The 15,947-nt window shown below is 37.5% G+C and overlaps 1 protein-coding gene and 1 pseudogene across 2 annotated transcripts in view; both read left to right on the forward strand.

Moving 5' to 3' along the window:
* Positions 1 to 15,947, forward strand: part of HTR2C (5-hydroxytryptamine receptor 2C) — a 144,574-nt gene that overhangs the window by 52,782 nt on the left and 75,845 nt on the right. The gene's annotated exons all lie outside the window — the stretch shown is intronic.
* On the forward strand, positions 5,358 to 15,021 carry LOC309620960 (ferritin heavy chain pseudogene; annotated as a pseudogene). Its single transcript has 3 exons — positions 5,358 to 5,484; positions 8,417 to 8,542; positions 13,884 to 15,021. The product of its transcript is annotated as a ferritin heavy chain pseudogene (transcript).

A 15,947-nucleotide genomic window follows, 5' to 3' on the forward strand; every position in this document is an offset into this window, starting at 1 on the left:
ATTAGGTAGTTGAGAATGTTCAGCTGTCTTTATTAGGCAGTGAAGAAGAGAAGAGCCAACCTACACATTAACACAGATACCAAGCCCTAATTTATGATTTTTTTCCCTCAAGTGTCATTTCCAGTGTTAATTTTTTCCTCTGGCTTTCCTATGTTGCCCAGACATACAACATTAACCAATAAGCATTTGAAGACATCTGCCTAGATCACAGTAGAGATTCCACTCAGAATCATACAGGCTCTCCCCAAAGTTCATCATCAATACATCCAAGAAAAAGCAATTTACATGGAATCTAGGATAGAAAGGAATGCAAGATCATTTGTTGCTATGGATAGATGTGGTGCCTAGATGTAGTAAAATGAGCTCCAATCAAGATTAGCTTTTCTGCCCTGTTCTTTACCATCATGGTGACATATTTGCCTCCATGCTAGCAAGGCATACTTTACTTAGATTTGCCTAATTTTATGAGTTAGTTCCTACCAAGTTAAACATCCACTCTCTGATAGAATCTGAGCATTTATGGACAACTATAACCACTTTGACAAGCTCTAACTGTGCAAAGAACTTTATCATCAGGAAAACCTGGTTGTGTATATATATATATATATATATATATATATATATATATATATATATATATAAATTTATTCAAATGAATGATCTTAATTTTAAAAGACTACTGCAGTTTCCCTAAATTTGGATGCATTTTCTAAGTCACAAAGCGTCTTTGATGAAAGTAGTAGTGCAATGAGGTATAGAGACAATAAAGAATTTCCCCTATTCCAAAAAGGTCCATTTTTGAAACTTATACCATATTCCTGAGAGCCTAATCACTTATTTTAAATTGAGGCATTGTAATTTTGGAATCAGCAATCAGGGATTCTGCAGTAGAATTATGGGAGCTATCTAGTGAATATTTAGCACTAGCTATGAGGTATTCATATACGATTTTATGGAGCTGCAAAAAGTTCCAAATACAAGATAATGAGCTTTCTCATCTATCTCTTTTACTTGAGCAAATAGGAGTCTCTATGGAAGCCAGCTTCAAAGTCTGGTCTAATGATACTATTAAACACAGAGATGGGAAATCATAGCATGAGGTCAGGAGCTTTTGCACGGAGTTTCTGTGCTATTTCCTGACACTTCCATTAGGAATATGAGCTAATTAAATACAAAAGGGGGGCAGTCATCTTAGAACGTGCCATCGAGTTTCACAATTTACCTTTTTCTCAGAAATATGCTCCATTATTTCCAAAGAGCCAAATTAATTTCTAGAAACTCCTCTGTCTCCCTAACCAGATGACAATTATTATGTAGCCCATGATGACAATCAGAGATTTCATTGATAAGGGTCTCTACTTCATCGAGTTTTGCTCAGGATAATGCCTTTTAGCTTTACATTTTCTGGGCTTATTTTACTGACACAGTGTGCTTAGGTTCTTTTTATCTACATAGCTGAAAAAAGGTTACCATCCTTCTCTTTTCCTTCTTCCTGTAAGAAAAAGATAAATCAAGCCACTTGAGTATTGTCTATTCATCTGTCTTTTCAAACATTAAAAGGAGCACCTACACGTGCTGGGCTCTGTGTTGAATAAACATATTCCTTTGCCTGATAGGAGTTGTAATGAAGGAAACTGACAGTAGCTGATAATTTTAATACACGGTGGTATAATTGTCAAGTTAGATCTATGCCAGTTTCTTGAGAAGACAAAAAGAAAACTAGCTAATGGCTTCATGGAGCTGGTGACACCTAAGCTAGTGAAATTGTGTCGCACACTCAGGTTTGTCTAGTTTCAAAGTCTGTGTTCATTTCACGATAGTGTAAGAGTAGAGGTTGTACAATGCTGAACTAGCAATTAAATGTTGCTGAATCTAAGAATAGTATGCTTTTATTTTATATAAGGTTGTTCAGATAAGAAGAATAAAAATCATTAAGAAATAATTGCTGCCAAAATGATGTAATGTTAAAATTGTATATAATTACTTTCTGATTTTGTAAAACTTTGCAATATCCAAGAGACATTAAAGTGATCAAAAGGAATAAAATAAAAATTTAGAAGCCTTCAGCTTTAGTATATGGATTCTGGAGTAAGCTTTTGTAATCTACATTTTAGAAGGAGAAAATCAGCCTTCAACTGGTATTTCTAGGGACTTGTTGCAGTACCATAATTTCAGGTAAAAAGTAATTCAAAAAGCTATCAAAGTCTTTGGTCCGGTGTCTACTTCCCCTACAGTCTTTCCCTGGACAACACATGTACTTTCATATTCTCAGCTACCATCTGCCAATGACACCCAAATCTAAAATCCAGGCCGCAAGCTTCTTCACCACTTTGAGCTTTTTATCTTCAGATCTTATGAATATGTTTATGCCAAGAGGAAAGCTTATTTGTTTGTGAAAAAGGCATGCCAAAGAAAAAGGAAGCTGAGCAGAATCCAGGGAACAAAACATAAAGGTTGAAAGTTAGGAATGTAGCCAGATAGTACATTTAATCTGAGGGAAACAGGCAGGACAAGACCTGGGATTCACCAATGGGTTAAAGGAGACTTTTCCCTGTTTATCCTGCTGAGTCCCATGGGGTGCCGCGATTGCTCCATTTTACTTTCCAGCCATTTCTTCTTGCCTTTTTTCCCTTTTTTTCCCCCTGCCTATCTGATTTTCATACTTTAACATATGATTCATCTGTTCCTCAAGGTGTAGACATAACAGCTTCATTTCCTGATTAACCTTTGTTGCCTCCTTAACCAGGGCTCAGGGCCTCCTCCTGTAATACGGTTTCACCATCCATCCACTATTTTCATCCCTGTACCTGTCTCAACACCTTTTCTTTTGCCATTTCATGTCTTCAATTTCAAGTTTGAACCAAGACTTTCATCACACACACACAAAAAGAAAAATTCTTATACTTCATCCCAAAGTGATTATATGATAGTGATGGTTCAGCTAAAATGTATAGTTTCTGTTTTTAAAAACCAATTTATAAAAATATTTTATATTATATTATATTGAATATTAATCAATAACAGACAAAATGTGACACAGTTAGACTAACAAACTGCTTATGTCATAGATAGAATGGCTAAGTGTGTTCTTGGGATTCTTAGAACTTCAGAGTAAGCCTCTTATCAGGTGTAATTTGAGGGACACTGCGAAAGTTGCTTTGTCCTCCCACACCAGCCAAAATTGTTCCCTGTCACTTTGCCTTCCCTACAATTCCAATCATAGAAATCTAATTTATATTCAAATTGCTTAATTAAAATATAGGTACTATAAATGGGAAAAAGAGGTTTGAAAGTAATGAAAGTGCCCAAGGACCAATTTCATCTTTTCATAATTTTCCCCAGACCCCCCCTACATATTTTTTAGAGGATTAATATGCTAATGTTTATAGAATCCTTTAAAGTCTTTGGATAATGAAAGATATTTAAGTAGTACAATGACAATAGAAATATAGCAAAATATCCAAAGAACATACAGATGTCACATATAAATATGGAATACTCATATTGGGGAAACCCTTACATATTTCCTCTTTACATTTACATGACATTTCTCATCACTTTAATCATGACAATATCTGCCTTATGGAAAAAAAAGTCATGATAATATTCCCATTGCAGGCATTCATTATGAAGATTTAATTCACTGAGAAATATATTAGCATATTAAATCTACAGTTTGTCTATCAAGGCTAAATGTTTTATGTCACTATATTTCTAAATGCATAGTCTGAATAGAAGATAGGAGAGGAGTTATTGCAGGAAGCTTCTTCATGGGAACATTTTTGCTTTCTGGAAAGCTACTATTTGCTCCCAGCATGAGCCTTCGTTAGTCATTTACATGGAATCTATTTATTAACAACCACCGGTTCATGCTCCAAACATTCAAGGTTCCTCGTGGCAAAACAACCATTTCTTCCTAGGGTCACTTTTTTCCCTACTGTCTCTATGCAGCCACAATTTTTTAGATATTTTTAGTCCCACTACCTTCTCTTATGTCCCTTAGTATTCTGTGAATGGTTATTTACTCACCTAAACTGCTTTTCTGTAGAAATCATTATCTAGAGTGGTAGCCATCCCAAAACTCTATGACTCCTTCCTTGGTTACCCCAATTTTGTTCCCCATCCCTTATATGGGTTATACACTTAACAAACCTACATTATTAAAACCGGGCCATATTCTATGAAGACATTGTCTAGTAGCTAAGACAGATCCAGAATGTTTAAAGAGAATGATGAAAATGCCATCTTAAGCCCAAATAAACTGTTAGCGAATTGAAGTAGCTGATACTAATTTCCAATCTTCCCCAGTAATACCGGCTTATAAATTGAATTATTATGCTAAAGAGTGGATATTTTGTTAAGTAAAAGTAAAAAACAACAAATAGTATAATAAGTATTTGAATATTTTTACCAGACAAAATGTCCTTTGATATTTAAGTTTATGATTAACTTTTTTAAACATACTGCAGACTTAGGAAGTCAAAAAGGTCTTTATAGTTTCATCTAATTAAATTCTTTGCACTCATAAAAAGTCATGTCACCCCGTAGATGAAAATCTACCCAAAATCCATCATACACATCCAAAATATATTTCACAATCTCCTTTATTAATGCATGCAAACATTAAAACTACAACCTCGATGATTAAATAATGTCAGAAACAGACTCAAGAAATAAGGATTTCGAGAGGGCTCGCGCCAGGGGGTGCTTCCCAGAGCTTCTGCTGCTAGTGTCCTTGCCCTCGCGGTGGGACACAGCCACCCCCCGCCCCTGCAGGAGACCCTCCAACACTAGCAGGAAGCTTACAAGTTCGCTACCAGCTAAGCAAGGAAGAAACCCATGTATTCACCATTGATACAGAGAACTTTGCCAACAGAAGACTGCATCACCTGAAGATTAACCGAGAGGGCAGAGGGCTTACCATTCAGATGGATCAGTAACTCTGACTCAGTTATAACTTCTCCTCAGAGGTTGAGTTCAGGGCTGTCAGGTCCCTCACCTTGGGCGAAGTCACAGAGAATCTTGGATTGGATTCTGAAGTTGCTAAAGCAAACACCCTGGGTTTTGTTGGCTGTCTGGCTTCAGTCCAATACAAGCACATAGCACCACTGAAGGCAGCCCTGCGCCACGCCGCCACCGCACCTGTAACCATCCAAGGGATCTTGACAGAATCCAGCTGTGGCTCGATGATGATGGATTCGGATGTGAATGCAGTGACCACGGTGCATTCTTCATCAGATCTTTTTGAGAAGACAGATGAGAGGGAACCACTCACCAACGCAGTGCAAAGTGACTCGGCTCTCATCGGAGGAGTAATAGCAGTGGTGATATTCATCATCTTCTCCATCATCGGCACCATGAGCCGCTTCCTTTACCAGCATAAGCAGTCACATCGTACCAACCAGATGAAGGAGAAGGAATATCCGGAAAATTTGGACAGTTCCTTTAGAAATGACACTGATTTTCAAAACACAGTGAGCGAGTGTAAGCAGGAATATTTCATCTGAAAAACTGCAGGGCCACCTCATACTCTTTCTTTGTTGTTCATTTTTGGTTTCTCCTTCTCCCCTTTCTCCTATTTTTTCATTTTGGTCATTCTCTTTCCCTGTTTTCCTTTTATTTTTGGAACACACCTGCATTCACCATAGCATCTATCCCCTCAAACCAGCCCAGAATACCAGGCAGCTATGGCCACTGCCTTCCTCTGTGACAAACTTATCATGGTGAAAACGATCGTTCAAGAGACTGATTACTTTAGACAAGGAAGAGACACATGTGTGCACATGTCCATATTCAGTTCCGTATTTCCACTTTCTAAGATGCAGCCTTCAGTTCTGCAACCATTCAGTCTTGCAGGCTTACCTTGAACCTGAGCTCTGTGACTTCGGCATGAAACAGTCATCCTCAACACCCTCCCCCATTTCATGTCCACCCCGACCAGGGAGCTCAGGGTACCAAAAGAAGATGCTAGGGCCTGGTTTGTGTCAGTGGCACTTTAAAAGGAACAAGAGAGGTTTGTTGTGTGCTAATTTTCCCCCCACAGGAAGCCCATTACCCTAACTCATCATCATTGTTCGCTCTGACTCATCCCCTGAGTATTTTCAAATATAGGATTCCTGATAGCCGTGAGCTATTGCTTTGTTCCTTTCTTACCACTCTCTCCCGGGGCTGACACTTTAGAGCAGCACACAATAGCATAAACCTAGGGGAAGCATGGAAAATAGTCGCTTGAAACTAGGAGGTAAAAAGAAAGCTGCTAGGAAGTAGATGTTCTATAACTTAACAAATGCCTCTTCCAGTTTTGTGGGAAATGCTAGCTAGGTTATTCCTGGGATTATTATACTGATATATATATATCAGTATATATATATAATAATATATATTATTATACAGTATAATATATATATATTATACTAATTCCTGGTATTAGTATACTGATATATATATACATACATATATCGTTGCTGCAGCAAAAGCAATTCAAATAAAAGTCTAAATTAGCACTTGGTTCCATGAAAGAGCTTAAACCATCTTAACTCAGCTTTAAGGGAAAACAAAAACAAAGCAAAACAAACAAACAAACAAACAAAAAACTGCATGAAAGCAAAGAAATCCCAAACAGAATTCTTTCCTTCCCTCCACTCACTAAAGATCTGGTGAAGAAAGTAAACACAGGTTTCACATTTTAGAATAGACATAATAATCCACGTCTGTCCACTGAGCCATTTCTCTAGGAGGTTTAGGATGAACTGATGTATGAGGCATTCTGACTAGCTCCAGGGATCCCCCACTGCTTAATTTGAGAGGAGCTCTTAAGTTCCACAGCACATCACATTTTCAAATCCGCTTCATCCTATGTCTATAAAGGCTCCCACACACTTCTTTCTGCAGGCATAAACTCCCAGACGAGGCAGTGACACATTTCAGGGTATTTGCCCCTTTTGACACAAAAACATCCATGAAACACAGTCATTCCTTCAAGAAGTTATCTTGGGCTCATGCATGAGGTGGTGGTACGAATCCTGGTGATTTTGCTGTAGTGATATTCCTCACTCTTTGCCTCTGGTCCAGCTTCAGGAAAAAGATGAGGGGGAAAGGATATAAATGCTCCAGTAGGCTGTGAATGCGAATAGAATGGTCCACAGACGTGGAAAGTACTTGCTGATTCCCTTTACAAGACAGACTCGATTTGCATCCCATCTTGTTCTCCGTGTGTCTGTCGCTTCTGACTATTTAACACTTTCCTGCATGATAAGGCTCACAAGGAGGAATTCCTCAGCTTCACCCCATTTCAGGTCTATTCCAGGCTTTTCTTTCAGTGTCAGAGCACGTGGGGTAAGGATTTTGTTTGTAATCATATTTCTCAACTTGAAGATGTTGTTCCAAATACACCCTCTCCTTTTAAAAAAAAAAGAAATAAGGATTTGGAAACTCTTGAAGACAAGTTGGTGGAGGAGGCCCATTAATACTGTCATAAATTTCTTCCAGGATAGGATAAAATAGTCGAGCAAAAAACGCTATCCCCATCCTGGAGACTGGTTCATCGGATTGAACCCAAATTCACAAATCTGAAGTACCAAATAACAGTTCAAACATGGAGTATCTGGACAGTCCAAGGAAGCTTTTTGTGCTGGTAGTGACGTAACTTCAGGTGTTTTTGCTAGTCTTGATATTCACTCTCGAGAGAAGATACCACAGGAGAAGATTTTAATGCAGAGAAATCTAGACCTGAGATGAGATATCGAAGACCAAAAGTAGATATTCTGCTTCCACACAACCTATGTCATTCCAGAATGACAAGTTATATCTCTACCAAAGATCTTTTTCTGTAGCAAGAATGTTGGAACCTATGCAGTGAGACCAGCTGCTAAGCAGCTCGGCCACAGAGGGCAAGAGCTGGTTGTTAGAAGCTCCTAGTACACTACTAGGTCTGTCTCTCATTGGTCCAGAATCTGGGTGGGGCTTATTATGTCAATAATCGGAAATTGTGACACCATAGAACACGTAGAGACTGACATCTGTGTTATTAACTGAGCTATGTGAAACATTACATTACAAACAAACATTACTAAGGCAGACTGTAACTTCAAGAAGTTTACAGTATACCAGAAGAGATAAAAAGAAAAATACAGCAAAATATAGATATTAAGATACAGATGTACTCAGGGTACCATGGGAAGATATAGGAAGGAATAATTAACTCTGTATGTTAATTACTAAAACTAAACTAAACTACTAAACTCTGCAGTTTTACAAAGGGCTTCCCAAATGAAGTACTGTCGCAGCTGGGTCTTTATGTGTAGGAGTTTGTCTGGTGGACCAGGAAAAGGATCTGAAGAAGGGGTATTTACAGATGTCATTCTAGGCATTGCAGTCCTTTCCCTAACTAAAATAAAGTTTTACTTATCCTTGCCAGGTTTTCCAGATATACATTCAAAATGTACAAAGGTATGGGAAAATGAAAGTGGAAAAATGGCTAGAGATGGGATTGGAGTAAAAAGCAAAATATTAGATCTCAGAGAAGTAATTCTTCATGACATAGGTATGACCTCTTTACTTAGGTTTTATACTTGATGGGATGAGGAAATATCTGGGCAGGAATACTTGTAAACCATAACTAATGTTGTATTTCTTAGAAAGCTAAGCAAAATTAACTATTTAATGAAATCCTATAGATTTATTTTTATAATGCATGTACTATTCTTAGTGACTTTCCTGTGAAGTCGTGGAACCTAAAACTATACCTAGTCAGTGCTACAAATTTGTAGGACAACAGACCATTTTATATGATTAATTAGCAGGAAGTTAAAATGTGACTTGAGTACTAAGAATATACAGTAATATTAGGTAATCAACATCTAAAATGTTATGCAGGTGTTAATACCACGACAATATAATAACAAAACATAAATTCTCCTCATCCAAAATGGAGCCATGCATTGTTCAAATTACTGGCTGAAAGAAATCTTGTGTTCATCAAGTTCCACAAAGAAAATTATATAATAAATAGTATTCTGTTTTGTAAACAGTCCTTTCCCTAACTAAAATAAAGTTTTACTTATCCTTGCCAGGTTTTCCAAAGAATACAGTCAGCCCTTTGTATCTGCGGGTTCTTCATCTGCAGATTCAACCAACCACAGGTCAAAAAAAAAAAAAAAAAAAAAAAATTCCAGAAAATTCCAAAAAGCAAAACTTGAATTTGCCACACAACTGCAACTAGTTACATAGCAACTACATTGTATTTATAACTATTTACATAGCATTTACGTTGTATTAGGTATTACAACTAAACTAGATATGATTTATGCATTCGGGAGGATTATATGCAAATACTACACCATTTTATGTAAGCGACTTGAGCATCCGCCCAGAGTCCTGGAACCAATCTGAATCCCACCCCCAATACCGAGGAATGACTGTGTTAACTAGTAGAGTGCTTTTTCTATAAGTCTTTCATTTTTATCTGCTTCTACTTAATAGCACTGCCCTATTTTGAGCTATTTGACCATAAATTTCCATTCTGTCTCCTTTCAAAATCAATTTGTAATGTTTAGGAGGGCTAAAGAGATATTCGGATGATGACTTGAAAAAGATATTCTACATCAGGCAATCAGGCCCACCTTTCTCCTTGATACTTTTCCTCAACCCTAAGCTAAAACTAAAAGAATAGCTTTTACCTTAAAGCACCTTAAAGTATCAGAATATGTAAAAATGCTGGAAACTGGTCTTAGCATTTCACACAAGTCCTATCAAATCAAACAAAAAGAAATCTAAAACCCTACCAGAAATTAATAAAGAGTATTGGATTCATGGTAGAACTTGTAAATGTTTATAAAAACTACGATGATGTGACTAGAATGAGAAACAATACTAAAGTTTGTCAACCCAAAGGACCACAAACTATAAAGAGGCCAAAAGGCAGTTTATTTGGGGTCTTAGAATTGCTATTCTGGGATCACAGATTCCAGAGGAACACAGAATAGTGTCCCATCAGAGGAAATGGATAGGGGTTTTTACGGGAAAAAGCGGGAAGCTCACGCAGGCTTACATTACACAAGTTGTTTCCCAAGAATGTGGATTGGAGGATAAATTTGTTCTATAAATACAATTGGGTTATTGAGCATATCTCATCTATTACTACGGAAAGGTATGTTTTCTCTAGTTCAGAAAAAGTACAGTTCTCAGCATTTTTCTTTCCTTTTGGCAGCTCAGCAACTATTCAGCAGTTTTATTTAGACTGTTCAGCAAAAGTTCAGCATAAGCAGTGAACATGGAGGTCCTCGGGTCACGTCTCAGTCATTCCTGACCGTGCTCCTTTCACATGTTCAACCTAAGTTCTATCTCCTCGGTTAGGATGGAAAAGTGGTAAAAGGAGATCTTGATTCACTCTCAGTCTTGCTTTCCAACTTCCTGATATGACAAGGGAAGCTGGAAGACTAGAAAATCTGCATTAATCTAAAAAACTGGCAGTAGAGAAAGTACAGAATACTATATCGTTGGCGTATATACGCCAAATGTGGGAATAAACATTTTTTAAAGCACATTACTGTAAATTCACAGAGCCACATGATTTTTATAGCTACTCTTATAATTTGACAAAAATTAAGAGCGGGTCTACTGTAATCAACTTCCTACATCTCAATATAAAGTTCTTCCTTCCAGCTCTGTAACTCCTTCATTCACAAATATTGTGTTCTATGACATCATTGCAGATCTCCTTGACTTTTTGTCCAACTCTCTTGCTTCCTCCAAACTTCACTTTCTTCCCTTTCCAGCCTTCTCTGAGAAGACATACCTTATAAACCTGGGGAGAGTTAAGTTTATCATACTCAGTATTTCCAGAATATCATGTGCACTGCCTCTGTCATGGCACTTAACTCACTGTAGTGAAATTTTTGTTTGCATGTTTGTCTCTCCATTATACAGTGACTCCCTAGTTATTAACATAGAAAAATTCTCAATGAAACACAATACAAATTGAATTAACAGGGTGAAGTCATGGCTTTTAATATGTATATTCAAATCCAAATTATCAACTGCATCACTTTCAGTGTTAATATCACCAAACCTCAGGGGTTTTTGGCTTTGATCTGTAACTAATTTATAAGGTTATTGTGATGCATAAATGATATAATCTGTAAAGTTTCCTGGAAAAAAAATATACCTAACTAATGCTAGTTTCTTTTTATATAATGAATTTAAGGATTTTTAAACATATTATGAAATATATAAATATGGCATTGCAATAGGTTAAACACAGTAAACTATAATTAATTCTGGTAGAGCCTGAAAATCATTTAATAAACTTCAATGCATATTTCTAATAAACATTTTTCAAAGATGGAAATAGAAAAGTCATTTCTTAATATATTCTAAGTCAACAGCCAGTATAATAATAATGTGTGGATGTAGGATTAAACATATAAAAACATTTTTTAAAAAGTTAAAAGTACAGCAATAGGTCATACTATTTATGATAGATGAGACATCAAAATCAATGATAAAAGAAAACATGTTAGATAAATTTAGATTCTCGCCTCATTTCACACAAGAAAATAAATTCTAGGAAGATTAAAAAGTTGACTATTTAAAACCTATCCAAGTAAACACAAGAAGAAATTGAAAAGGATATTTAGCCAACTATTGGATATTTACCTAACATCTAAGACAAGGAAACCATAGGTGATTACACAAATGAGAAGACTGAGAGATTTGGCTACATAAAAATATAACATTTCTGACTATGGCAACATTTTTTTAAAATGTAAAGTAGAACATAACTAATTATCAGAGAAATGCAAATCAAAACTACAATCAGGTATTGCCTCACACTGGTCAGAATGGCTATCATCAAAAAGACTACAAACAATAAATGCTGGAGAGGGTGTGGAGAAAAGGGAACCCTCTTGCACTGTTGCTGGGAATGTAAATTGGTACAACCACTAGGGAGAACAGTATGGAGGTTCCTTTAAAAACTAAAAATAGAAATACCATATGATCCAGCAATCCCAATCCTGGGCAGATATCCGGAGAAACCATAAATCGAAAAGATACATGCACCCCAATGTTCACTGCAGCACTATTTACAATAGCCAAGACATGGTAGCAAACTAAATGTCCTTTGCCAGAGGAACGGATAAAGATGTGGTATATATATATATATATATATATATATATATATACAATTGAATATTCCTCAGCCATAAAAAAAGAACAGAATAATGCCATTTGCAGCAACACAGACCTAGAGATTATCATATTAAGTGAAGTCAGACAGAGAATGACAAATATATATCACTCATATGTGGAATCTAATTTTAAAAATGATACAAATGAACTTATTTACAAAAGAGAAACAGACTTACAGATATCGAAAACAAACTTATGGTTACCAAAAGGGAGAAACATCGTGGGGAGGGATAAATCAGGAGCTTGGGATTAACATACACACACCACTATATATAAGATAGATAACCAACAAGGCCCTACTGTATAGCACAGGGAACTCTACTCAATATTCTGTGATAACCTATATGAGAAAAGAATATGAAAAAGAATAAATATATGCATATGTATAACTGAATCACTTTGCTGTACATTTGAAACACAACATTGTAAATCAACTATACTCCAATAAAATTTTTTAAAAAACATAAAGTAGACTGGGATAAAATAATTGCAGCAAGAAACAAACATAACCAAAATTACAAGATAAAGCAACGACTGACATAAAATATTTGTCTCAAATATTTAACAATTGTGTTAAAATACTATATTATAAAATACACCTATAGGTTTACTTAGAAGAACAGTGTATAATGCATCCCTTAGATACTGGGAAATGAATATGAACATGATGTTTCCATATTCTCATTCATACTTCTATTCACAATCACCATTTCCATTCTGTGTATTAGTAATATGATCTCAGTGTGCAAAATTTTCTACAATTTCTAAACTGTGTGAGATTATAAAATTTTAAGATGTGTTTATAACACAAAGATTATATGTGGATATCAGTCTTTAGTCCTTCCAAAATTCTCTCTTCCTTAAAAGCAACAAGAAATTTTACAAAAATTGTCAGAATCAACTAATTCAGGACTCTGGAAGTTATTTAAAAGCTCAAAGCAATCCAGGGAGTGTTTATTCAAAAAAAATGACTGAATTTTGGTAAGAACAACAGTCTGTAGCATTTTAACTTGCCCTATTTCATTACCCCTCTCAGGCTCCGGGGTAGCCTTGAAAACCAAGAGCCTGCAATCTCAGTGCAAACTAGCATCCCAATACCTACCAGAGGGAACAGAGCTAGCACACTCCTTCAGAGCCTCATTTCCAGAGAATTGTCATTATTTGACATGTCTGGTGGTCCCCTGGAAGAATTAACACCAATTCTTCAAAAACTTTTTCAAAAATTTTTTAAAAAAGAGGAATTCTTCCCTACTCTTTTTTATGAGACTGATAATATCCTGATACCAAAACCAGACAAAAATAGCATAAGGGAAAAAACTATATAAATCAATATCCTGTAGGAATATAGATGCAAACATCCTCAACGAAATACTAGCAAATATATGAAAAAGGTTGGACACGAATAAAATGGGTATTGGGCTTCCCTGGTGGCGCAGTGGTTGAGAATCTGCCTGCCAATGCAGGGGACACGGGTTCGAGCCCTGGTCTGGGAAGATCCCACATGCCGCGGAGCAACTGGGCCCGTGAGCCACGATTACTGAGCCTGCGCGTCTGGAGCCTGTGCTCCGCAACGGGAGGGGCCGCGACAGTGAGAGGCCCGCGCACCGCGATGACGAGTGGCCCCCGCTTGCCGCAACTAGAGAAAGCCCTCGCACAGAAACGAAGACCCAACACAGCCATAAATAAATTTTAAAAAATAATAATAATAAAAATAATAAAATGGGTATTATCCCAGAAATGCAAAGTTGGGGCAGGGCGCTCAGCCGTCCCCCGGGTCTGTCTTTTGCTTCAACAGTGTTTGGGCAGAACAGACCCAGGGACGCCCCTTGCTCCAGCTTCCAACCACCCTCCAACCACCCTCCAACCTTTTTTCCAGTCGCAACTTTTGGAATCAGCCACTCAGCCATCCTCAGCTTTCGGACCCAGCCAACGCCATTTTTGGAGCTTAATTCCGTATTACCGATTAACCACAAGCTCCCAGATTCCTCAGAATTATTCCACTGAGGTGGAGGCTGCCATCAACCGCCCAGTTGACATGCATCTGGGTCCTCCTACACCTACCTCTCTCTGGGCTTCTATTTCCACCACGAGGATGTGGCTCTGGAGAGCGTGGGCCACTTTTTCTGCGAATTGGCCGAGGAGAAGCACGAGGGCACGCGTCTCTTGAAAATGCAAAACCAGCGCAGCAGCCGCACCCTCTTCCAGGACGTGCAGAAGCCGTCCCAAGATGACTGGGGTAACACTCGGGACGCTATGGAAGTCGCCATTCTCATGGAGAAGAACCTGAGCCAGGCCCTTGCGGACCCGCAGGCCCTGGGTTCTGCCGGCGCAGACACGCACCCCTGTGACTTCCTGGAGAGCCGCTTCCGGCAGGAGCAGCTGAAAATCATCAAGAAGATGGCGACCACCTGACTAACCTCCGCAGGCTGGCTGGTCCCAGGCTGGGCTCGGCCAGTACCTCATTGAAAAGCTCACCCTCAAGCACAACTAGGAGCCTCCGGAGCCCAGAAGCCTTTGAGGAGCCCCCCTGGTGTCAGGGCTTCTGCCTGAAGCCCCTCTCTGCAGCCACTAGGCAGCTTTTTAACCACCCTGGAGCCCTCTCCCAAGCCTTGGACCAAATGGAAACAATAAAGCTTTTTGCAGCTAAAAAAAAAAAAAAAAAAAAAGCAAAGTTGGTTCAACCTGTGAAAATCAATCAATATAATGCCCCTTATTAACAGAATAAAGGGAAAAGCACTACCTGATTACCTTAATAGACTCAAAAAAGCATTTGACAAAATCCAACCCCGTTTTGTGATTAAAAACAGCAAACTAGAAATAGAAGGGAACTTCCTCAGCCTGATCAAGAACTTTGTGTAAAAGTGAAGGATACATGAATATGAGTTTGTTGTGTTCATTTGAATTACAGAGCTTTGATTCCTATTGAAAATAGAGGATCTCAGTACCTAATGAAATGAAACTTCAAATGTTCAAATTCACCATGAAATTTTCTTAGTGGCTTGGGTGAAATGCTGTTTAAATTCCTTTCTCTTTTGAATACTAATGTCCTTCAAAAATCTAATAACTATCCTTACTAAAGGTTTCTGCTTATCTGATGCAGCAAAGCAGAAACCTTTTTCGAGTGCCTGGATTATTTTTCAATTCCCAACCTGACCCTAATATATAGAGAATTAGCTCTATCCCTGATAATTCCAAGCAGCAACATTGAATATAATACTGAATCATCTTTACAATAGCCAGGTCATGGAAACAACATAAATGCCCATCGACAGATGAATGGATAAAGAAGATATGGTACATATATACAATGAACTATTACTCAGCCATAAAAAGGAATGAAATTGGGTCATTTGTAGAGACGTGGATGGACCTAGAGACTGTCATACAGAGTGAAGTAAGTCAGAAAGAGAAAAACAAATATCATATATTAACGCATATATGTGGAATCTAGAAAAATGGTACAGATGAACCGGTTTATATGAACCGGTTATTTCTGCAAGGCAGAAATAGAGACACAGATGTAGAGAACAAATGTATGGACACCAAGGGGGGAAAGCTGGGGGGGGGAGGGTTGGTGGGATGAATTGGGAGATTGGAGTTGACATATATACACTAACATGTATAAAATACATAACTAATAAGAACCTGCTGTATAAAAAAATAAAATAAAATTCAAAAAAAAGTATTTAGCTCTGAAGCAAAAAAAAAAGATATTTTAAGAATAAAGTTGTATTACTAAAAAAAAAAAAAAAATACTG

The sequence above is a fragment of the Balaenoptera borealis genome (genome assembly GCF_965194805.1).
Source record: "Balaenoptera borealis genome assembly, chromosome: X".
Taxonomy (NCBI): domain Eukaryota; kingdom Metazoa; phylum Chordata; class Mammalia; order Artiodactyla; family Balaenopteridae; genus Balaenoptera; species Balaenoptera borealis.